Below are 24,763 nucleotides of genomic sequence, written 5' to 3'. Positions count from 1 at the left end.
CTGCCTATTTTGCTCAGCTGTGGAATCAGTAGGTGGTAGGCAAGTGTTTGCTCACAATGGGACTGAATTCTTGCTTTGTCCTTGGCTAATTTTGTTCTCTTTGTTTTGCATCACAAACTTGCAGGCTAATAGCATACTCAAGTTATAGCCAGCAGAGTAAGGAAAAGTGAAAGCCGACACCCACCTCTTCTAAGTCTGCATCGGAGCAAGTCTTGTTTTGTTTTCAAACTTTCACAGCTTCTTTGATTGCTAATTAACCAGCTGGTTTCCTGACACTTTGCCACCTTTTAAGTCATTCCCAGCCCCTTCTATTTCTGTTTCTTCCATCCTGGGCCACGTTTGGGGGCACTGTCACACCCTCCCATTCCTTCCCAACCCCTTCTTGGACAACTTTAACATCCACAGTCTCAACTGGTTTCCGGACACAGACATTCGATTGCCTACCCAGTGGCCTTGGAGTTTGCAAAGACCTCTCTGACTGTGGTCTTCCTCCCTGGCCTCTGTTCTGCCCTGTTCTCACGGAAACCTCTATGATGTTTCTCATGGCAACATCAGTGCCTCTGGTTTTACCTGACCTGTTCTCCCTAGAGTCCGTGATCAGCTGCTTTCACATCACCCTCACCCCATCACCTTTGACCTGTGCTCCCCGCCGGTGCCCCCCACCATGATTCCTAGGGGCTCTTTCTCAGCTGTTACTCTTAGGGTACAGTCACCCCATGGAAAAATGCAAATAACCAGAAGTTCCTGCTACTCAGCTTCGAGTGATCCCTGGACACCACCCCACTCACCTCTTTCCTAGCTCTCAGAGAATGCTTCTCTACTCACACCCAATTCTCACCTCATCATGGTATCCCCTGCTTTTGTAAGAAGGCCTTGCATTTGAGAGAAGCCAGGAAGCTTCCAAGGGCTTTCTTTCCACCCTGGGCATCCCAACATACTTGACCTTCAATTGCAAACATCCAGGATCCTTGCAACCCCGTCTGTCTGACTTGAGCCACAAGTTGGTGACCAGTTCTGCTACAGGTCCAACTAGGTGCAGATAGAGGCAGCCTGCAAGCCTTCTTGCCCCCTGTTCTAAGGTTTCTCTGTCATCGCCATGACTTGGGACACTGCAGGGACTTGTGGGCATCCTCATAAGAGCAACTTGGAAGTACTGGGGACGTAGCGTCTCAATGGAGTGATCCTTTGGCCAATGGGGGTTTAAGCTGGTGGATCAACGCCTTTCTCAGCCTAGACAGACATTTCTAAGAGGCATGCCATTTGGCTTTTCAGGGGGTCCACGGCATCCAGAAACTCAGCAGTTGTACCTTGGACTGCTCTCACTGCCCATACTCCATCTCTCTGGGCTCACAGCCCCTACCCCAGCCCACCCCAATAAAGCTTGTGTGTGTGTCTATGTGTGTGTTTTCTGCTCTAAGTTTTCAGACTAAGATGCTGCCTTTATTTTTTTTCCAGATTCTAAAATAGATTCTTTGACCAGCCCTTTCCAACTCTTGCAGTAGCTGGGGACATACATAGGACTATAGTTTTTTCTATAATGATGGCCTCGCCCTTTCAGTAAGTAGAACTTTGATGCTTTTAAGGCTTGTACTCTGAAAGCTTCAAGCCTCCCGCTTTTCAGATTATGTCATACGCATGATCACCTGCATAAAACAGAGAGAACACCTGGAGCACCACAGTGGCATCTTCGGTACCTTGCATCGCTCTCTGGACTACTGAAGTCATTTGTCAGCAGGCTTTACCTTAATAGCACCATTATCCATGAGCTTTCCTGGGTCTACAAAGCAACGAGAGCCCTACCACTGTGTGATACTTCCGGCAGCCACAGAGATTCGTAGGGAAGAGCAAAGGCATGGTATGACACCGACACAGGTCTGCTCTCCAAATAAGTGACTCACCCCTCTCCAGCAGTCTCTCAGCAGCTGTGAATCCAGTGTGTGCTTGGCCAAGTTCACAGATTACTGCATGTCTTAGTTGGTAGGAGTTAATGGTAAATGGTAAGAGCTATGAATATTAAAGCCATAAAGGCCAGACATCTACTGTACTTTCTACCTTCTAATCCCTACTGTCTGGATTGTGGAATTTGGAGATGCACAACTTCATCATCCCAAGACAAATCCACCTTCATTTGACCCTGGTGCATCCAACAGTCATTCTATTGTCCTAGAGGGCTGTTGAGGTGCCACTCCTCAGGGCCTCTCCTGACCTGCTTTTCAATCTCGTGTCTCTTCTGACGCCTGGACCTACTTTCCATCAGTGGAGATTGGCATTGGCCAACCTCTCCTTGCTCCTCCACTGTCACCCATGAGTCCCTGAGTCCTTTCAAGGGATCAGTCTACTTTATTGATCACATCATCTCTTTCCTTCTTGCTCGTCTGTCTCCTTTCTTGAGCACCAACTTAGAGTGTGGTCCTTGACCTTGACCTTTTTCATACAAAGGTCAGTTGGGAAACAAATTCAACACGGACTGTTTAGAAGTAAGAAGGGAAGCCAGTGTTGTAGCACGGTGGGTTAAGCCGCTGCCTGCATTTGGGGGATGGTTTGAGTCCTGGATGCTCCATTTCCCACACAGTTCCAGGTTAATGCACCTGGGAAAATAGCAGAAGATGGTGCAAGTGCTTGACCCCCTGGCACCTATGTGGAGACCTGGGTAGAGCTCCAAGCTTCTAGCTTCAGCCTGGCCCAGCACCGGCCATTGTGGACATTTGGGAAGTGAACCAGCAGATGGAAGCTCTCTCTCTCTCTGTCTCTGTCTCTCTATCCCTCTGCCTTTCAAATAAATAAAATAAATAATTGAAAATAAAGAAGTGGGAAGCTATCTGCCTGATGCCTGGCAATCCAGCCTCCACCTGAATGCTTCCAGGGGTGAAGGGCTTACTGGCAGCTCTTTTCAGCTCTGAAGAGTTCTATTATGTAAAGTGATTTCTTTTGTGTGGCTGAATCTGACACCTGGTAATTTTGAACATGGACTCTTTGTATCTTCCAAAGTCACTTTGGAAAATCTCTCCTCCTTCTGAAAGCCCTCAGTAAAACTTGGCAAGGTCATATTAAAATTGTCTTCATCACTCAGACTCTGAGTCCAAGAAGCATTTTGATTCTTTTTTTCTTCTTTAATTCATAGAGCAAACAAGTGCTAATGACAGCAAGTCTTATTTTGAGATTTCGCCTATGCAAATAGCATTTTCAGGAGGGAGAATGAAATATTGGAGGAGTAATAATTTATTTCCAATTAATATACAGTGATAATGAAATAAGGATACAAATTCCTCATTGAAATTTACTCAAAGGAGTTGATACAAATATTCTGAAGTCCAACTGTGAAGATAAAGAATCATCTAGAAATGAAGTCTGATAAGGGGACATGAATCGTGTCAGTTACTAAAACCGACAATCGTTGAATGGCATGATCTTGACATGGAAATAAGTAGAATGACAGTATAAGCAACCCAGAATTATAGTTTATTAAACATAAAAATGCAATATAGGAAAGAACGCAATACGTATCAACGAGGAAAGTGAGGCTTATTCTACAGCAACAGTTCTGCACTCCCTGGCTGGAACTTGAAGGAAAAGCTACATGTAGTCACTTCCCATTGAATAACGTCTCTGAGGGCTTAATGAATTAAAAATGAAGCCATCGACAAATAAGATGAAAGTTAGCTGGGTAGTGATTAAATCTCTGGAGCACCGAGAAGCTTTCAGATAAAGAGCCATTGATGGCACAGCCACTGGGGAAGGCGGCCTGGCACTTCCTCGAAGGGTTAAACATAGAGTTACCACCGTGAGGCACAGAATCAAGGAAAAAGGAAAGCTCGTGTTCCTACAAAGAAAAGGCACGACTTTTCATAGCGCTGTCACTCCTGAGACTCCCAAGTGGAACGGAATGATTAAATGTGATACGGTCACACGATGGAATATTAAGTACAAAGGACGGAGAGGTGATGTGTGCTGTGGCATGGATCAGCCTTCAGGACGTCACCTGAGTGAAGGAAGATGGTCTCAAAGCAGCACATGTGATATGGCTCCATTTATGTGAGATACCCAGCACAGGCAGATCCACAGGGGTAGGAAGTAGATTGGTGGCTGCTTGTGGCTGGAGGAGGAGGTGCAACTAGGAATGATGGCTAGCCGGCGCCGTGGCTCAACAGGCTAATCCTCCGCCTAGCGGCGCCGGCACACTGGGTTCTAGTCCCAGTTGGGGCGCTGGATTCTGTCCCGGTTGCCCCTCTTCCAGGCCAGCTCTCTGCTGTGGCCAGGGAGTGCAGTGGAGGATGGCCCAAGTGCTTGGGCCCTGCACCCCATGGGAGACCAGGATAAGTACTTGGCTCCTGCCATCGGATCAGCGTGGTGTGCTGGCTGCGGCGGCCATTGGAGGGTGAACCAACAGCAAAGGAAGACCTTTCTCTCTGTCTCTCTCTCTCACTGTCCACTCTGCCTGTCAAAAAAAAAAAAAAAAAAAAAAAAGGAAATGATGGCTAAAGGGTGAGGGGCTTCCTTTTGGGGCAATGAAAAATTTCAAGAATGGATGGTGAATTCTATGAATATACTCAAAGCACTGGTTTTTCTGCTTTCAGTGGGTGAGTTGTGCAGTATATGAATTACATCTCAGTGAAGCTGGTAAAAGAATAAGTAATTGAAGAAGTCAGGGCAGAAAAGCCTTAGGGTTCTCTGGAGAGCCAGAACCAATAGGATCTGCAGAGGTAGAGATGGACAGGAACTGAGTCATTGTTATGGAGAGGCTGAGCAGTCCCACGACTGCCACCTGCAGGCTGGCAGCCCAGGAAAGCCCAGCCCAATCCTTTAGACCTAAGAACCAGAACAGCCAATGTTGAGGGTCTCGGTCCGATCCTGAAGGCCTGGCAACGGGAATGTGGCTGTGAGGGGAGGTGACAGCCATTCCAGCTGAGGCATGGACAGCGAGTTCTCACCTCCTCCACCAGCTATGAGCTTATTATCCCAGGCCGTTCAACATGCCCAGTTTGCAAACTTTCTATTCAAGAGGGAGGAGAGTCATAAGAGATCTGTGAGACGATTTGGCCAAGATATTTAATTGGCCAAGATATTTAAAGTGTAATGGGATGGGCAGGTTTCCCTATCCAGGTGGACAGCCAGTGATTAGGGAACTCCGGGTTCAGTTTCTGCAACCCCACCAAACCTGTGCCTTCAGCTAAGCTGGGGATCTACAGGCTGCCGGCAGCTGGACTGGTGGATGGAAGTCACCAGCAGTCCCACCCCACGTGTGTTCCAAGGCACCAGCTAGTGAGATGGACAGGGCCAAGGCCACAGGACTTTGAGGATGCGTGGTGAAGATGGGGGCTCTGTCTGCCAAGAGAGGATGCCTGCAGAACCCAACTTGGGGTACTGCTCCGATGTGATGGTGCCATCCTCTGTTTGAGTCCCGTGTTCCCAGTTAGTCTTGTGCCTCATCTGATTAAATACCCACCCACAATATTTTCCCACTGTCTGGATCATGAGCAGCCCCTCGGATTCTGCTTGAAATCACGGTGAACAAGGCAACACCTATACGTCAGCCACCAGCCAACGGATCTCTGACCAACTGCTCCACCTGCTGGTGACACTTGATTCTTGCAGACTCGGACCTTCCCCTTGCTCTCCCAGCGCCTTGACCAACAAAGATCTATTACTCAGCCTGTTAAGTGTGGATGCTCATGTCCCTTTAATCGCATGACTGCTGAAGTTTCAAGCTCTTAACAGAAACAGGGAATGCTTGTTAAGGGCTCTGTCCGTGGAGCAGTAAAAGGCTAGTTTTGTTATAAGCAGACACGTGATATAAGAGATCTCCGAAAAATACATGGAAAATGCACACTACCTTTTAACTTCCAGTCTTCCATGAACTTTCTGAAGCATTGTCAGACAACCAGAGGCCAAATCCTGCTACCATCTGAGTGACAGGGATCCAACCACTGAGGTCATCCCCTTGCTGTCTCCGGGGTGCGCAGTAACAGGAAGCCGGAATTGAGAGCATCACCAGGACTCAAACCCAGGCAATGTGATATGGGGTGCAGGCATCCCAAATGGGATCTTTGTATATATACATATTTATAAAAATATAAAAAATATATAAATATGTATATATATATATTTTAAAGGCAGAGTTATGGGGGTGGGGGGAGACAGATTTTTCTATCTGCTGGTTCACTCCCCATATGGCCACAATCACTGGAAGTGAGCCAATCCAAAGCCAGGAGCCAGGAGCTTCTTCCGGGTCTCCCACGTGGGTGCAGGAGCCCAAGCACTTGGACCATCCTCTCTCTGCTGCTTTCCCAGGTGCATTAGCAGGGAGCTGGATCACAAGTGGAGCAGCTGGGACTCAAATGAGCAATCATTTGAAATGCAGGATGTGCACTGTGCCACAGCACTGATCCCTACATGGGATCTTCACTTCTATTCCAAACACCCACCCTAACAGGATTTTTGAACCATCAGCTTTTTCAGTATTTGAAATACCTTCGTTAAAGCAGGAAATACTCTGAATTTGTTCAACTGGCTGATGAAATCAGGATGAGAGTAATCCATTTTCTAATAAAAAGCATGATATGATAGCAAACTTATTGCAGAAAACCTTACTGTAGCAGAACCACAAAATATTCTATCTGCATGATGTTATTTGTTTTGGCAGGTGAATAATCCATACACTGAGGGTTTTTAATGTCCAAAGAACATGAAAGAACAATATTAAGGAATTAAACTAAGATGTACATGGATTTTTGTAAAAGATGAGCGTAGAAAAGGAAGTTGCCTAGGGGGTGGGCATAGCAGGTTAAGCCATTATCTGGGCTGGGGTCCCACCTCCACTTCTGATCCAGCTTCCTGTTCATGTGCCTGGGGAGCAGCACTTGAGTCCCTGCAAGTCCCATGGGAAACCCAGATGGAGTTCCAAGTTATCTGGCCTCAGCTGGCCCAGCCCTGGCTGTGGTGGGCATTTGGGGAAAGAATTAGCAGATGGAATAGCATTCTCTCTCTCTCTCTTTCTCTCGTTCTCTTTTACTCTGCCTTTCAACTCAATGAGTCAATCAATAAATCTTTAAAAAATAAAGCTTTATAAAAATTGCTTTGTAGTTTTATAATCTGGGTATGAATGCTTTGTTGAATACATAGAGTTGAACTATATTCTGCCACTCTGTGGCTTAACTTTTCACTCTAAATGGTGTCTTTTGATGAGCAAAGTGTTCTCTATTTTAAGGTTCTAATTCATTTATTTTTCTCCTTTATGATGACTACATTTGTGTGTAAGTTAAATAAATCTTTGGCCATTTCAATATCAGGAAAATATTTCCCTGTTTTATTACAAACACTTCACTGTTTTATTAGGGCAAACTACATGAAGTAGTCAATTTTCAGCCTATAAAAACGACTGCTTCATATGATTCAACCCAGCACATTTAACCTACAAACTATCTGGTACTGATTTTCTTTAAAGATTTATTTGAAATTCAGAGTTATACAGAGAAAGGAGAGGCAGAGAGAGAGCTCTTCTATCCAATGGTTCATTCCTCAATTGGCCCCAACAGATGGAGCTGTGCTGATCTGAAGCCAGGAGCCCAGAGCCAGGAGCTTCTTCCAGGTCTCCCACATGGGTACAGGGTTCCAAGGACTTGGGCCATCTTCTACTGCTTTCCCAGGCCATAGCAGAGAGCTGAATCGGAAATGGATCTCAAACCAGCACCCATATGGGATGCCGGCGCTTCAGGCCAGGGTGTTACCCCACTGACCACAGTGCCAGCCCCTCTGGAACTGATTTTTAAGATTGGTCATGATAAAATAATGTGGGGCCGGCACAGTCGCTCAGCAGGTTAAAACCACATCCTTCAGTGCTGGCATCCCTTATGGGCATTGGTTGGAGTCCTGGCTGCTCCATGTCTGATCCAGCTCCCTGCTAATGCACCTGAGAAAGAAGCAGAGAATGACCCAAGTGCTTGGGCCTCTGAAACCATATGGGAGACCTGGATGAAGCTCCTGGTTCCTGGCTTCAGCCTGACCCAGCCTAGGCCTTTGCAAGCATTTAGGGAGTGAACCAGCAGATGGAAGATCTCTCTCTCTGTCTCTGAAACTTTGCCTTTGAAATAAAAATAAGTCTTTAAAAAAAGATAAAGTCTCAAGAGTTTTAAATTTGCTTGCACCCACCCTCAGCCTTTGCCAATCCAAAGCCAGGATCCAGGAGCTTCTTCCAGATCTCCCACATGGGTGCAGGGGCCCAAGGACTTGGGCCATCTTCTACTGCTTTCCCAGATGCATTAGCAGGGAGCTGGATCAGAAGTGGAGCAGCCGGGACTCCAACCAGAGCCCACATGGGATGTTGGCACTGCAGGTGGGGGTTTGACATGCTATACCGCAGCGCTGGCCCCAGAAATCTTAAGACTTTAATTGGAATTTGAGTTCATTGTCGCATCTGTATTTTGGTAGTGATTTACAAGATCGCCAAGTTAGAACACCACACTGGAAAGGTTTGCTGACCTGAGCTCCTGCTACTCACCTATGGATCTGAGTCCATGGGGCTCCAGCAGGTGAGCCTCTTGGCAAAAGAGTGACGATATGCACACAACAAGGGGAAGGATCAGTGGTAGCCAGGGAAGCAGCATCTTGATCCTGGAACCTCTCATTTCCTTTCTAGTAACTCCCACAGGAAAGTAGTGTACAAACTAGGTTTTCTTCAATTCATCGAAGTACAGTTTTTTAAGGTTTATTTATTTGAAAGTCAGAGTTACACAGAGAGAGGAGAGGCAGAGAGAGAGAGAGAGAGAGAAAGAGAGAGAGAGAGAGAGGTCTTCCATCTGCTGGTTCACACCCCAGATGGCTGCAACAGCCGGAGCTGTGCTGATCTGAAGCCAGGAGCCAGGAGCTTCTTCCAGGTCTCCCATGCAGGTGCAGGGGCCCAAGCACTTGGGCCATCTTCTAGTGCTTTCCCAGGCCATAGCAGAGAGCTGGATTGGAAGTGGAGCAACTGGATCTCAAACCAGTGCCCATATGGGATGCTGGCACTGCAGGCCAGGGCAGGGCGCTAACCCGCTGGGACACAGCGCTGGCCCGGGGAAGTACAGCACTGGCCCGGGGAAGTACAGTTTTTAAAAGAGAAAGATGATGATGATACATTTTTTCCCTCGGAAAGCTTAAATGTAATTTATCTTTAAAGTGAGCTGACTCGTAACATTCAAACTGGTAACAATCAAAGCACAACATTCAAAAAACTTGTAACCATCAGCTCATGACCGAAAATGTGAGCATTGCTTGGCCTTCCACTAGATGGCAGTGTTTCTCTGCAAACCACAGCCAAGAGCCGTGTCTGTCCAGAGAGCCAACAGGGGCCCAAGGCTCCTGGCTGCAGCTCCCCACTTAAACAGCCAAAGAAGCGGTGCACACTCCTATTTGCTGGAGATTGGAGCAGTGCCCAGGATCCCTGAGGCTGACGACCAGGCTGGAGCTAGGGAAGGGAAGGGTGTGGGAGTGAACGGGAGGAGAGGCTGTGCTTGAGAGTGGCAAACACTTTCCAACCTAACTTTCGGTTGAGAATAGAACTTTCGTTCCTGCTTTCTTCATCCAGTTGTCTCGGAGAGAGTCTCAACAGTGCAGCTCTGGGTCTGTGCACCGCCCAGGTAGGAGCCGAATCACCTTAAAATATACTTGCCTTGTTATGCCTGTGTGGCTTGGATCTGAAAGACAAATTACCAAAAAGCCACAGCTTTTCAGACAAAACTTTGAACAAGTGCATCAACCAACATTTCTTTTAGTGCTGTCACGTTGCATCAGAGATTTCTAGGGAGATAATCCTGTGCTCAAAAAAAAAAGAGAAATAGACAGGGAGAGAGGTTGTCCACCTGCTGGTTCACTCCCCAGAAGGCCACGACGGTGGAGTTGGACTGATCCGAAGCCAGGAGCCAGGAGCTTCTTCCGGGCCTCCCACGTGGGTGCAGGGCCCCAAGCACTTGGGCCATCTTCTACTGCTTTCCCAGGCCATTAGCAGGGAGCAGGTCAAAATTCATCCCCATTGTTTTCCTCGATGCCTAACAAAAAATTGCCCTGTGTCCTCACGCGTGTGTCGGAGTCTCTGCTTCCCATGTGCACACCTGTCGGGTTAAGAGCCATCCTAGCAGCCTCCATCGACCTTAACTCCCTCTTCTAAGGGCCCATCTCTAAATATAGGTGCTTTGTGGGTCCTGGGCGTTAGGAGTCCAGCAAGTAGACCTAGTGAGTGAGTGCGAGGAGATGCAACTCATTCCAAAGCTCCTGACAGAGCCACAGGCGGTAGCACCTCGGTCGAGGGTGGGTGGGCAGTGGGGGAGGGAACCTCTGACCCGAGGGTTGGGTGGCTGTGGAGCAGAGGGGTGACACGCTGCGTGGGGGCGCATTTTTTGGGCAGAGTAAGCTGGCTTCAGAACACAGATGCTTGGAAGAGAGAGGGAGAGGGAGAGAACAGGTGTGGAAGAAGCTGAAGATGCGGGCGCGGTTTCAGGAGAGAATCCCGAGACTTAAGGACTTAAGGGGTGGAGGAGGGACGCTGAGAAACACGAGGCACCAGGGGGCGCTGTCCAGGCTCCGATGACCTTGTTTGTAGGAAACAGTGAGACCTGAGAGGCGTGCAGAGCCTGAGCACTGGCGGTCTCTGCAATTTCCCCTTTGCTACTTGCGTGGAGTCGCCTGGTATTTTAACCTCTGCAGGCTGAAATAAGGGACTGAGGTTAAAGATGCAAGCAGAAGAGGTAACCCAACTGCTTAAAATGACAGGAAGGCGCAAACACGGATTTCAGACTTACTAAGAGCGGCGGGTTAGAAGCCGTGCCGAGGAGAAAGGGAGAAGTGTTCAGGAGAAGCCGAATTTTCCAGAAGAACCCAAGGCTGTCGAGGCACGAGATGTGTCACAGTCTCAACTCGGAGGCCGCACTGGGCAAGCCGGGCATGGCTATGTTACCCCCTGCGGAAGGGCTGCCTGGGCTGCAAGCCAAGGGCTGTGGGTGAACCTGGCAAAGCCAGGGTCTGCCAGGGACTGACTGCCCAGCCCTGGGCTCTGGTGTCCCCCCCGAGGGGTGCAGGGCTCTCTTGTGTCTTATCATGTCACCAGCTCCAAGCCCCAGTGTGCCGGTGAGGCTGTAGGCAGGGAAGAGTCCGGCCCCTCCACTCACCTCCAGGTGTTCCCGCAGCCTCAGTGGTCAGCCGCGCCCCGATCGTGGGCTGGGATCCAAATTAAATGTCCACGCCCATGCACACTTCTTTGTGGATACTGTGCTTGTTTTCTATCTAATTTGATGGGGAAAAGACCCCTGAAACCCAACGAATCAACTGTGTCAAGTATTGAAGCCATTTCTCTGCGGCTCCCTGGACGGCCAGTGTGCTGAATCAGATTTACAAAGTTTCCCCCTGGTTGCAATCCAGAGGCCACAGGCCTGTGCTCGGCTGTCCCTGCATGCAGGTGACGAGGCAGGAAATTTGCTTGCACGTGGTGCCACTCCACCCTCTTCCCAGCACAAATCCTGAGAATTCTCCTCTACCACGCTCAGTAGATATGAATCATCCACAGCTCCAGATTAAAATGTGTTTTGTAACATTCTCTATTAATGAGCCAAATTGTTGTCTCAATATATTTCAAATCATCTCTGGTAATAACACACTTTCGTGTGTGTGCATAAATCTGGATGATAAAACACCTGGCGTAAAGGCAAAAAATGTTCTAGTTGCCATATTGCAACAACTGGTCAACGCATTTCAAATTAATTCAACATCGCTTTTATTTCCTCTTAGAACTAAAAATCACACTGTGCAAGAATCTCTGAATATGGAGGGACTGGCAATTTAGTGGTGATTACATTTTTCGAGAGGCAGAGAGACGGAGAGAGAGCTGCTATCCACTGGCCGCGGGGTGGGGTGGGGGAGTTCGGCTGGCTGCCACAGGTGGAGCCAGGCGCTGGGGATGCAGTCCAAGACTGGCACGTGGGTGGCAGGAGCTCAGTTACCGGAGCTGTCACAGGTTCTGTGCTGGCAGGAAGCTGACGTCAGGAGCCGGGTGGGGAATGGAACCCAGGCACTCCGATATGGGAGATGTGGGACGTGGGCATCTTAAGCAGTAGGCTGCTTGCTCCCAATCCGATGGTAATTTTTTCTTACATAGAAATCTCCGGAAGAAATCCGGAATTTTCCAAATATTAAAAACCTGCTGTTATCACGACTCAGACACGACCTTTTCAACATTGCTGAACGCCAAGGAGCAGATCACGAATAACAAAGCGCGCAATCGTCAATGCCCGTGATGCGCGGTCGTCAAACAGCACATCTCTTGAGAAAGGAAACAGCACAGTTCAGTCTGGAATTGGGTGAGAATGCTAAAATCCTTCTTAATAGGCCAGATGTTAAAAAAAAAAAAAAGCACAACCTAAACTTGGAGAATAAAAGTTCTCATTTACCTAAAGAAGAACGTGTTCATTTTTACTTGGAATAAAATTATTGGTTAATTTTTTGCTGTACTTTTTCGAGTTTGACAAAGCACACCATAACCAGAGACAAAAGGCAAAGAAAGAAATGTGTAGGAAATCTATTTACCAGCCGGGTAGTGAATGTTAGTGATTGTGTGTGTGTGAGTGTGTGTGTGTGTGTGTGTGTGTATACAAGTTTGCAAAAAGGGAACAGATGCTTTGTTTTGAGCCAGCATCGATTCCACTGACCAACTCAGATGGCAAAGACTCTGTAGGCTGTATTTCTTCACTGCCCGTCCCAAGAGAAGTGATGAGCAGCAGGATTTCGACTTGTTTGTCATCCATGGGCAGTATTGCTGGGAGCACGCATTCCAGTACCGAGCGGCTGCTGGGATTGAACTGTGGGATGAAGGCAGCAGAGGATTGGGGGCCCGTGCACCCCCCAGTCTCTGCAGAGAGGGTCTGGTCGTCAGGTGGGCCCAGCAGCCCGGGTGTCTTCCCTGCAGGTCACGTGGCGGACCTGCCCTAGGCTGACCCATCCTCCTCTGGGAAGGCAGGCGTTGCTGTGGAATGAACACAGCCTTCAGGGCCCCATGGACTAGAGCTCTTCCTACGCTCCCATGAACAACAGGAGCGCGGCTACGTCCCTAAACCTCAGTGTCTCTACAGCCCCGGAGCTGCGTAACCCTGATCTCACAGCCGGGAGGCTGGAGGGTCTCATGAGATAACCTAAGGAAGACAGCTGACACAGTGCTTGTTCGTATGTGCTTAGCAGATAAAATAAAAGGCCATTGGATGCACACTCTGAGGGTTCACGTGGGTTTAAGCTGGGTCACATGACCTGGGGCAAATCATGCCCTGTAGAGAAAGGAACCTCTTTATTTCCAGCTGTAAAATGAGTCCAGAAGGTTCCATCAAGACAAAGTCATGGAAGTGCTTTGGACATCGGTAGGCATTAAATAGATGTTGCAGACACATCTTTAAATAGAGTTTCTGGGGCCTGCTTTGTGGCATAGTGGGTAAAGCCGCTACCTGCAGTGCAGGCATCCCATATGGGCACTGGTTTGAGTCCCGGCTGCTCCAGTTTCCACCCAGGTCTCTGCTATGGCCTGGGAAAGCAGTAGCAGATGGCCCAAGTCCTTGGGCCCCTGCACCCATGTGGGAGACCTGGAAGAAGATCCTGGTTCCTGGCTTCAGATTGGTGCATCTCCGGCCATTGTGGCCATCTGGGGTGTGAACCAGCGGATGGAAGACCACCCCCCACCCCCTGTAATTCTGACTTTCAAATAAATAAATAAATAATTCTTTAAAAAATAGCATTCTTAAATGCTAAGATCCAATTGCTATGGTTTTAATACTGTATACAAATGCAAAGGTGCTTTAAAAATACATATGGGATAGGGCTGGTGCTGTGGCGCAGTGGGTTAATGCACTGGCCTGAGGTGCCGGCATCCCATATGGGCGCCGGTTCTAATCCCGGCTGCTCCTCTTCCAATTCAGCTCTCTGCTGTGGCCTGGGAGAGCAGTAGAAGATGGCCCAAGTCCTTGGGCCCCTGCACCCATGTGGGAGACCCAGAAGAAGCTCCTGGCTCCTGGCTTCGGATCAGTGTGGTTCTTGCCGTTGCGGCCAGCTGGAGTGGGAACCATCAGATGAAAGACCTCTCTCTCTCTCCCTCTCTCTCTCTCTGTGTAACTCTGACTTTCAGATAAATACAACTTTAAAAAATGTTTTTAATTATGCAAAATGTGTATTATTTGGTGAATACTACTCTCCAGTGCTTCTATGTGAAGTAGATTTTTTATTTTAAACATCTTGTACTAGATGTATACATCCAACTATCTGTTTTACATCCCCTGACTGCCCCAAAGTCACCTTAAAATCAGCATGTGTGAGGCAGACATTTGGCACCACAGTTAATACACCACTTGGGAGGGGCAGGCATTGTGGCACAGTGGGTTAACGCCCTGGCCTGAAGCACTGGCATCCGATATGGGCACCAGTTCAAGACCTGGCTACTCTACTTATGATCCAACTCTCTGCTAGGTCTGGGAAGGCAGTAGAAGATGGCCCAAGTCCTTGAGCCTCTGCACCCACGTGGGAGACCCAGAAGAAGCTCCTGGCTCCTGGCTTCGGATCGGCGCAGCTCCGGCTGTTGTGGCCATCTGGAGAGTGAACCAACGTAAGGAAGACCTTTCTCTCTGTCTCTCCCTCTCACTGCCTGTAACTCTACCTCTCAAATAAATAAATAAATAAATAAAATCTTTTAAAAATACATATGGGAAAATAGGATTAAAAGGTAAATTTATTTTTGTGCAAGAGAATTTTGAAATCCATGCACTGTTTTTTCATAATATGCATATTCTATGAGATTTTTTTAAAAACGGATTTATGTTTTTATTTGAAAGGCTGAGTTACAGAAAGAGGAAGAGGAGGAGGGAGAGAGAGAGAGAGAGGAGAGAGAGAGAGAACTCCCTTTGGCTGGTTTACTCTTCAAATGACCATAATGGCCAAGGCTGGGCCAGACTGAAACTAGGAGCTTCTTCTGGGTCTCCCACATGGGTGCAGTGGCCCAAGCACTTGGGCCATCTTCTACTACTTTCCCAGGTACCTTAGCAGGGAGCTGGATCAGAAGTGGAGCAGCCAGGACTCGAACCAGTGCCCATATGGGATGTTGGTGTCACAAGCAGTGGTTTAACCTATTATGCCACAATGTTGGCCCTGCCATGACCTTTTTGAAGATCCCTTGTATGCAAGGATTTCAACATTTTTTTGCACCAAAATAAACTTTTCATTTAATTCTATTTTGCCATGAATGTTTTGAATCACCCTTGAATGTTCCATGTTCTATGATGGTTTCCTGTCTTTATTTCTTGCAATGTATTGTTTCCTTTTAGAATTGGAACCATGTTTTAGTAAGTGTTAAACAAGCCCTAAAGATAAGTATCAATTAATCCTTTGGTAGACATCTAGTAATTCCTGCCCTCAGGTTCCCACAGGTAAACGTCAGTCCCCAAATTTGTCAGTTGCCTTCTTCGTAAGTTAAAAATCCGCAGCACAGGAAACAACCGAATGTGCAAGGCTGAGCGCCGGATCTGGATGAACCATCAAGGACTGCTGCATTTTCAGAGCCAATGTGGAGACCGGTTCTTGGTGTTCGAGAGCTCCCTAGTTACAGAATCCTGCAAACGTGCTTGTACGTCAGTGTTGTTTGAAAACTCAACTTGATTTCTCTACGTGCTCCAGTGTTTTTCTCCCTGCCTTGGGAAATTTGCATGATTTATAATACTCTATAAAAGCTCCTGGTTTTCATAAGGTAGCACAGGAATAATATGGAGGCGCCACCTGTGGCGAGACGTTGCAAGTGGTAGCAACTTATGTAACTAGTCAACATGTTTCAGAAGCCAATGTGGCTGTGTGGGTGAGGTTTCGGCAAAATGCTCCACCCATATGTAGCCAGTTACGGTGGAAACTGGTTCAACCCATGTGAGAATCAGGTAGCAATTGTGATCTAAGAGCCATAAGAATATGCAATGTTTTGATTCAGTAATGCTGTTTCTTGGACTCTTTCCTAGGCAAAGAACCCAAAAGCAGTTGAAAGCTATGTGTTTGAGAAGGGTCACTATGATCTGTATTTGTAGCCTAGAAAACTTAGAAACAAGCTACTAATAAGGACCACTTGTATGGGCTCTGCAGTGCAGAAACGGCTGGCGCACACATCAATCTCTCTGATTTCACGGAGGCCCTGGGGGCGGGTGGGTGCCCCCGTTACCCTCACTGCAGAGCCTCGCGGTCGGGGGTTGAGGCACACAAATCACACTGTTCGGAAAAAGTCGCAACAGACTGCAGAGAACTGATTCCCAAGTCTGGGCTGCCTCTCCTAGCCTATGACGTTCTTTTAACAATACATGTGTCCAGCAGCCCCAGGAGAAGTCTAACTGTACATGAACTTGATGAGATAACGATCTAGTTGTTAAAATAATCATCATGAAAGCAAAAAAAGGCAATATTTAGAAAATACCTGTTTGTGGCCGGCACTGCGGCTCAATAGGGTAATCCTCCGCCTTGTGGCGCCAGCACCCCGGGTTCTAGTCCCAGTCAGGGCACCGGATTCTGTCCCGGTTGCTCCTCTTCCAGGCCAGCTCTCTGCTGTGGCCCGGGAGTACAGTGGAGGATGGCCCAAGTGCTTGGGCCCTGCACCCCATGGGAGACCAGGAGAAGCACCTGGCTCCTGCCTTCGGATCAGTGCAGTGCCATTGGGGGGTGAACCAATGGCAAAGGAAGACCTTTCTCTCTGTCTCTCTCTCTCACTGTCCACTCTGCCTATCAAAAAAATAAAATACCTGTTTGTGCAACACCACAGCACACACACAAAAACCACGTCTTAACTATAATTATATCATAAAATTCGATGTGAGGGCTAAGAGCCGGATAATTTCAACTCACCGTGACTCCCAGGGCACCCTTTGGGTCTTGCCTAGTGTCATCATTTTACGAGCCAAACTAACACCTGGGCACAGCAGCCCTGCCAGCTCGCACTCACCTTGACAATACTAAATACGAAAGTGCCCAAGCATCCAAGTGAGGCTTTTTCGGGCATCACCGAGCCACAGGCCTGTGACTCCTGGGCCAGCGCTGGTGGCAGAGGCAGGCCCAGCCATCACCAGCCCACGCACTGGCTGTGGCAGCTCAATGACATTTGTGAAGTGAACCCTGTGTGGAGCCTGGGACACGGGACCTCCTGGTGAGGCTGACAAAAGAGAGCGGGGCTCGCCAAATGGAATCGGGCGGTGGGAGGCGGAGGAGCGGAGGAGCGCCATTGTCCTGGCCCCCAGTGATTAGAAGTCAGCTTCGAGAGGAAACACTCCTTTCACCTCGGCTCATCAGGCCCATTCACAAGGCTTTTTTCCAAAAAATATCGACAGGGCTGCTTTCCATTCATCGCCCTCCCAGCTGACACCGCAACCCACACCCACACAAAGGGGCTTCCGGAGATTAATGACCACCAGGTAGTGCGAGGAAGCGAGGACCAACAGTGCACTCAGGCCACGGGCGCTCGGGGCCAGGGAAAGCCACCTCCTGGTCACTGCTCCACCCTCCTTCTCCCTGTCGCTGGCGCTCAGTAACTTCGGTACGCCTTCTGCACTCTGAGCGTGTTGTGTCTTATTGCACAACGTTGTCTAGCAAGTTTTCTCTCTTCCACAGACGAGACACCTTGCATCGGGTGGCATCGTTTGCAGCCTGGTCCTCAAACTGATCAGGATATTTCATTCTCCTTTGATATGAAGAGTGTGCCTTACTTTTTTTTTAATGGTTTATTTTATTTATTTGAGAGACAGAGTTACAGAGAGAGGTAGAGACAGAGACAGAGAGAGAGAGAGAGAGAGGTCTTTCATCCGCTGGTTCACTCCCCAGATGACTGCAATGGCCGGAGCTACGCCGATCTGAAGCCTGGAGCCAGGAGCTTCTTCTGGGTCTTCCACGTGGGTGCAGGGACCCAAGGACTTGGGCCATCTTCTACTGCTTTCCCAGGCCATAGCAAAGAGCCGGATCAGAAGAAGAGCAGCCGGGACTAGAACCAGCACCCATATGGGATGCCAGCACTTCAGGCCAGGGCTTTAATCCGCTGTGCCACAGTGCTGGCCCCAAGTGCATCTTTCAAAAAGCACCTGCTTAGGCTCTGCCAAGGTGCTGTCAGAATAAGCTATGGGCATGGACTCCACTTCACACCCCCTTAGCCAGATGTACTGGACCCCACGGTGGTTGGACAGAAATGCTGGCAAGGTGGGAGAATGCTCTCTGGAAACAGTGCTGGATATATCAACATCTTGGCTTAGTGCTAGATCTAGACATTCCTCAAAGTTTTCATTAGTTTTTTTAAAGGAAATGTTGCACAGTACCTTCAAAATGAGAGCCGTTAGCAAGTACATGGTGTGCGTTGAACAAATGAGTGGCCAAGTTGCCTGAACTTTGTCACTTCCTACCTGGGTGACCTTGAACAGAGTACTTAAGCTCAGTTTCCTCATTTGAAAAATGAAGATAATGCAGACAATGGTGATGATGGTGATGGTGATGATGACAGTACTGGCCTCACAAGACTGTTCTAAGGACAGAAAGCAGTAACATATGTGAAGCTGTTAGAATAGCACCTGTCACAGGATTCCCGGCATGCAAGCATAAGCTACAAGTGGTATTACTTGCTCACTGCAGGTAAATTAATAGCAGTCCTCTCCTATAGTGCTAAAAAGAATAGAAATACTAGTTTAATTCTGATTATTTCTTTGTATTGTATAAGTATAGTTTTAAAAGAAAATATTAGCATATCGTATTTGAAGATTTATTAAAATGCAAAAGACAGGAATGCAAGCATGGCTTGCTTTAGTGAAATCTGTCATTGCAATTCACTGTATTGATAAATCATAGGAGAAAAAACTCGTAATTATATTTTGGTGGCCAAAGGGCTTTTTGTCAAAATTCAACAGTGGTTTTTAATTTAAAAAGCTTTAATTAGGAATAGGCCCTGGATACAACAAGCTGACATGTGGACACATACATTAATTTGTGCCTATTAATTAAAAACTATTATGATGCTTTGTGAAAAGTGCTAGAAGCAGTTTCAGATGGTCAAAAATAATGCTGGCCACTATGGAGCTTATTACTATTGTTCTGAGCGTGCTAGCCAACACAATTAGCAAGAGAAAAAAAAAACTATACATATGGGGAGGAAGTTATCTGCAGGTGATACTATTATGTCTATCCAAAATTCCTAAAAATCGGTGGAAGAACCATTAGAACCAAGGTAACTACATACACGGTGACAAAGTTGGCTATACAAAAAGCAATAGGTTTTCTACATTTAAATATGAAGGTACTTGAAAAAGATTATAGAAAAATGAAATTAAAAGAAAAGTTTATTTTAGTGCAAAAACATTTTGAGATCCCTGCTCATTTTTTCCATGATACGCATTTCTCATGAATTTCTGAAAGACTTTTCGTATAGGAGTATAAAATCGATCACTCCCAAGTCCGATAGGCAGGGTGAACGCTTTGCATCTGCAAACCAGACCTCTGCCTCTGAGCAGTGGGCTGTGACAGGATGCATTTCTGTTGCGTCAGCTGAAGTGGGAGCTCAGACACGAGGCGATTCTTCATCAAGACACACCTTTTTGTCACCTCTGATTACCTGCTGGCCGGAACTAAGAGTTGTCTGTTCTATGTGTGTCAAATCAGTCTTTGAAGTTCTTCAAAAAAAGAGGCATAGTCATAGTTCTAAGGAGATACAAAGACGATGTCAAAAGAGCAGAGTTCCGATGGCTTCGTGCATCTGTGAACCTGGCTCAGACGCATTTCCTTCTTGCAGCATGGGTATCGCACGCACCGCTTGTCTTGAAATAGCCACAGATGTAGTCAGTTCTTTCTGGAACTGGACCTCGTGCAGCCACAAAGAAAGAAGAAACATGATCGTTAACTTTCCAGCACATCCAATTCAGAGTGGTGGGACAATCCAATGAGAAAGCGATTTCTCAAACCAGCAAATGTACAGATAAACTCCAGAGACCATCCATTGCTTTTAAGCCTACTTTCTGACATTCCTGACCTGTCACTTGATGATAATTAGCTCAGTAGAATAGCTTATTTTCCCCTCTACAATGTGGTTGAAGGGCTGAGGTTATACTTGACGGCATCTTTGAAGCTATGTGATGCATCCTTAGGTATCCCCTCTTGTCAAATAGACATGCGTCAAGGATGTGTTGGCATTTTCCAGTGCAGCTGGTCGGGGACATTGAATTTTTACGTGATTAAAGCCTCACTTATAAACCCAGCCCTTATGATTGCATACTCCTTTGTCTCCTGCTTTGTCTCAGAGGAATTCCGCTTATGTTAAAGGGGTGACAAGACAGAGATGCAGGCATGTGCAGAAAATTTTTATGTAAAAAATGCCAGTCATTTCAAAAAGACCTAAAGATTTATTTTAAAAATCACCTTGTAGAATTCTATAATTTAGTAGTGCTCTAACAACAGATACTTGATAAGTATGTAAGAGACAAAAATAACTATAAACTGGAAAACCATTCAGTTTTGTGCTCCCAACATGTTTATGTCACCACATAAGCAAAAGGAAGTAAGACTCTTCAAAGAATCCTTCTCACTGAAAGTAAATCCAATGTAAACTCTCAAACATTTTAGAAAAATGAATTTATGGTTATTATAACCTTTCTAAAAGATTCTTTCTTTAGTTATAGGAGGCACAAAAATGACTCCTATAAATATCAAGCTGTCTTAGTAAAGTTAAAAGCATTCAATTTATAAAATCAAAATACATAGATCAGGGCTGGTGCTGTGGTGCACTAGGTTAATCCTCCACCTGTGGTGCCAGCATCCCATGTGGGTGCTGGTTCGAGTCCCGGCTGCTCCTTTTCCCATGCAGCTGTGGCCTGGGAAAGCAGTAGAAGATGGTCCAAGTGCTTGGGCCCCTGCACCCACATGGGAGACCTGGAAGAAGCTCCCAGCTTCGGATCGGTGCAGCTCCAGCCATGGCAGCCATCTAGGGAGTGAACCAGCGGATGGAAGACCTCTCTCTCTGTCTCCTCCTCTCACTGTCTATAACTCTACCTCTCAAATAAATAAATAAAATCTTTAAAAAAAACCCATAAATCTATTTCAGAATCCATTCAATAATTTTTTGGTTAAAATATTTCTGGCAGATACATTTTACTTCCTTATTTCTACTTCCTTTCCCATCAGATTTGTAATCAACTTTTAAATAAATTGTAAAGTAAAAAAATATAATAAAGCTAGTTAACATTCCTATGTTGGAATTCTGGATTCCTTCTCTCTCTCTATCTCTCTAGTTCAACAAATAACCTATTGAAAACCTATCGGCCGGCACCGCGGGTCACTAGGCTAATCCTCTGCCTGCGGTGCCGGCACACCGGGTTCTAGTCCCGGTCTGGGCGCCGGATTCTGTCCCGGTTTCCCCTCTTCCAGGCCAGCTCTCTGCTGTGGCCAGGGAGTGCAAGCACTTGGGCCCTGTACCCCATGGGAGACCAGGAGAAGCACCTGGCTCCTGCCTTCGGATCAGCGCGGTGCGCCAGCCACAGCATGCCAGCCATAAGGGCCATTGGGGGGTGAACCAACGGCAAAGGAAGACCTTTCTCTCTGTCTCTCTCTCTCACTGTCTACTCTGCCTGTCAAAAAACAAACAAACAAACAAACAAAAAAACAAAACCTATCATGTGTCAGGCATATGTGCCCTGGGCTTATAGCAGTGAACAATAATTTTGTCCTTACAGAGTTTACATTCTGATTCTTTTTTTAAAAGTGTATTTATTTATTTTCACATTTCCGGAAAAGCAGGGAGACAGAGTGATCTCCTATCCTCTGGATGACTCCCCCAATGCCCACCAAGCTGCAGCTGGGACAGGCCAGAGTCAGGAGATGAGAGCTCCATGCAGGTCTCCCCCGTGGGTGGCAGAGACCCCACTGGGGCTGTCGTCTGATGCCTCTCTGGAAGCTGGAACTGAGAAAAGAGCCAGGACTCAGGGTGGGATCTGGGCATCCCAAGTGTATTTTAACCACTGAGGCAAATGCTCACCTCTACATTTTGATTCTAATGGAAGTAAGAGACGAGTGGCTGGGGTGGGCACTGTGGTGCAGTAGGATAAACCATGGCTTGGGATGCCAGCATTCCATATTGGAGTGCTGGTTCAAGTCCCGGCTACTCTGCTTCGATCCAGCTCCCTGCTAATGTGCCTGGGAAGGCAGCAGAAACGACCCAAGTACTTGGGCCCCTGCTATCTGTGTGGGAGATCCAGATGGAGTTCCTGGCTCCTGGTGTTGGCCTAACTCAGCTGTTGCTGGCATTTGGGGATGAACCAGTGTATGGAAAGACCCCCCCCCCCATCTCTGCTTTTCAAATAAACAAATGAATAAATCTTTAAAAAAAATAGAAATCAGTGGCTTCAAATTTTTGAAGTTGATCAGATGCTGAATTTGTTATTAGAAAAGAAATGAAAATTTAGAAAAGAAAAAGAAAATAAGAGAAAAGAGGGGCTGGCGCTGTGGCATAGCAGGTAAAGCCGCCACCTGCAGTGCCTGCATCCCATATGGGCGCCGGTTCGATTCCCGACTGCTCTGCTTCTGATCCAGCTCTCTGCTAGGGCCTCGGAAAGCAGTGGAGGATGGCCCAAGTCCTTGGGCCCCTGCACCCACATGGGAGACCTGGAAGAAGCTCCTGGCTCCTAGCTTCAGATCTTTGTAGTTCTGGCTGTTGCGGCCAACTAGGGAGTGAACCATCAGATGGAAGGCCTCTCTCTCTGTCTCTACCTCTCTCTGTAACTGTGCCTTTCAAATAAATAAATAAATATTTTAAAAATGGATTAAAAAAAGAAAAGAAGGGTTAAGTTTATGCATCCAGCTAATCCAATGTTGGGTACTAATCCCTGAATTATCAATCATTTGGGTCATTCTGTGATGATCATGTTACCTCCTAATTCACTACAAAATCATTTCGAATCCTGGCTGCTCCTCTTCTTCTTCTTCTTCTTCTTCTTCTTCTTCTTCTTCTTCTTCTTTTTAAAGATTTATTTATTTATTTGAAAGTCAGAGTTACACAGAGAGAAAAGGCGAGAGAGAGAGAGAGAGAGAGAGAGGTCTTCCTTGTGGGTGCAGGGGCCCAAGCACTTGGGCCATCTTCTACTGCTTTCCCAGGCCACAGCAGGGAGCTGGATTGGAAGTGGAGCAGCCAGACTTGAATTGGTGCTCACAGGGGATGCTGGCACTGCAGGTGGTGGCTTTACTTGCTATGCACAGCGCTGGCCCCTGCTCCACTTCTTTTGATTATTATTATTATTTTTAAGATTTATTTATGTATTCAAAAGTCAGAGGCAGAGAAACAGAAGGAGAGCTCCATCTGCGGGCTCCCTCCCCAAATGCCTACCATGGTCTGCAGACTACAACTAGGAGCTCCATCTGGGTGTCCCCCATGGGTGGCAGGGACCTAACCATTTGAGCCATCATCCTGCTGCCTCCCAGGGTCTACACAAGCAGGAGCCTGGAGCCATGGACCCAGCCCAGGTACTCTGATATGGGAGATGGGCACCTTAACCACTAGGCTAAACACTTGCCCTGTGGTTTATTAACAGGACATTTGCCCTGTGCTTGACCCCCTCTTTGAGCACCTGGGCCTCAGTTTCTCCTCATATACCAGGAGGGAATCGGGCCATGCACTTCTGTGACTCCAGAGCAAGTGTGACTCCCGGGAACCACAGGCTTTCAGTGCCCAGACAGAGTGATTCTTGGCAACCCAGGGCTACTGACCCCAAGCCCAGGCTTCCTCTGCACTCGGTCACCTTCCACGAGGTACCACATCTGGATAGAGTCCAAGCATAAAGGTAGCAAACAAATACAGTCACATCACCTCCTCCTTCAACCTTGCTCCACCTTAGAGTTTTCCTAACCGAATCCCGGGCTGCAAACCTGTGTCTGGCCACCTCTCGCCGTGATTTGGGTTTGGGAAGCGAGGAGGAGTGATCTCCGCAGTCCAGGGATCTCCCAGAGAGGTCGTGGTCGGCAAGCCATCTCTGTTCACATCTGCAGGAAGTAACCAGCTCGCCCTGGGTCTCACCCCCTGGCCCACAAATACTCTCCAGTGAGTGCAAAGGCAAGTGGCTCCCTCCTGCCCTGCCTCTTTTGCATTTTTACCCTCCTTCACCAGGTCATTTTCATGCCCACCAAAAGGCAGAGAGGCGCTCTGTTTTGATTCTGGGGCGGGGGGGGGGGGGGGGGAGGCTGGTGCACCTGCGGCCACTCCCTGCTGGGGAGCCTGGCTCTACCAGCCCCAGCTGAGATATCACTTAACAGTGTTGCTCTTCGGGGCCAGCGCCCTCGCAACATGTTTACAAGATGTGTAGTTATTAGCAACATCTTACAGCTCCCGCTAATTAACGGGGAGAGTGGCTGATGAGCCACATTGCATCACTGTTTGGCCTTTCAATTGATACTGAAAAATAGCTCATTGCAGGTGTGTTTTGAGTAGCACCTTTCCCCAGTAGGTTGGTTGTTTGCTACACTTGTGCTTCTGCAGATCCCAAAGTGGCCAAAGCACCAGGGTTACGGATTTATTAAGGTCATTTAAATTGGTTACATGTGGCCATGACTTCAGCTGCGCAGTCTGTGCCCCAGCAGTGCCTGTTGGGGCCCGTTGGGTCCTGCCCCGGCCGTTGTTAGGGACCAAGGTTAAGCCTTTGTAATGGTGGATCCCTCCCCTTTCCAAGACACCTATTTGTGTGCACAATGTCTCTGTTTTCCAAGCAGGAACCAAATGTTTCTCTCACTTCTAGAATGA

General features: G+C 47.5%; 1 long non-coding RNA gene across 1 annotated transcript; it reads right to left on the bottom strand.

Moving 5' to 3' along the window:
- Nucleotides 1–19,310: 19,310 nt before the first annotated feature.
- LOC149126909 (uncharacterized) lies at nucleotides 19,311–24,181 on the bottom strand. Its single transcript, XR_016232061.1, has 2 exons — nucleotides 23,896–24,181; nucleotides 19,311–19,846 (listed from the first exon to the last, which is right to left on the bottom strand). It is a non-coding gene; the product is annotated as an uncharacterized LOC149126909 (long non-coding RNA).
- Between the last annotated feature and the right edge of the window lie 582 nt (nucleotides 24,182–24,763).

The sequence above is a fragment of the Oryctolagus cuniculus genome, chromosome 4, assembly GCF_051225735.1.
Source record: "Oryctolagus cuniculus isolate XC-2025 breed Fujian yellow rabbit chromosome 4, ASM5122573v1, whole genome shotgun sequence".
Lineage (NCBI taxonomy): Eukaryota > Metazoa > Chordata > Mammalia > Lagomorpha > Leporidae > Oryctolagus > Oryctolagus cuniculus.
Note: the sequence above shows the minus strand (reverse complement) of the source record. Positions and strands in the feature narration are given on the sequence as shown.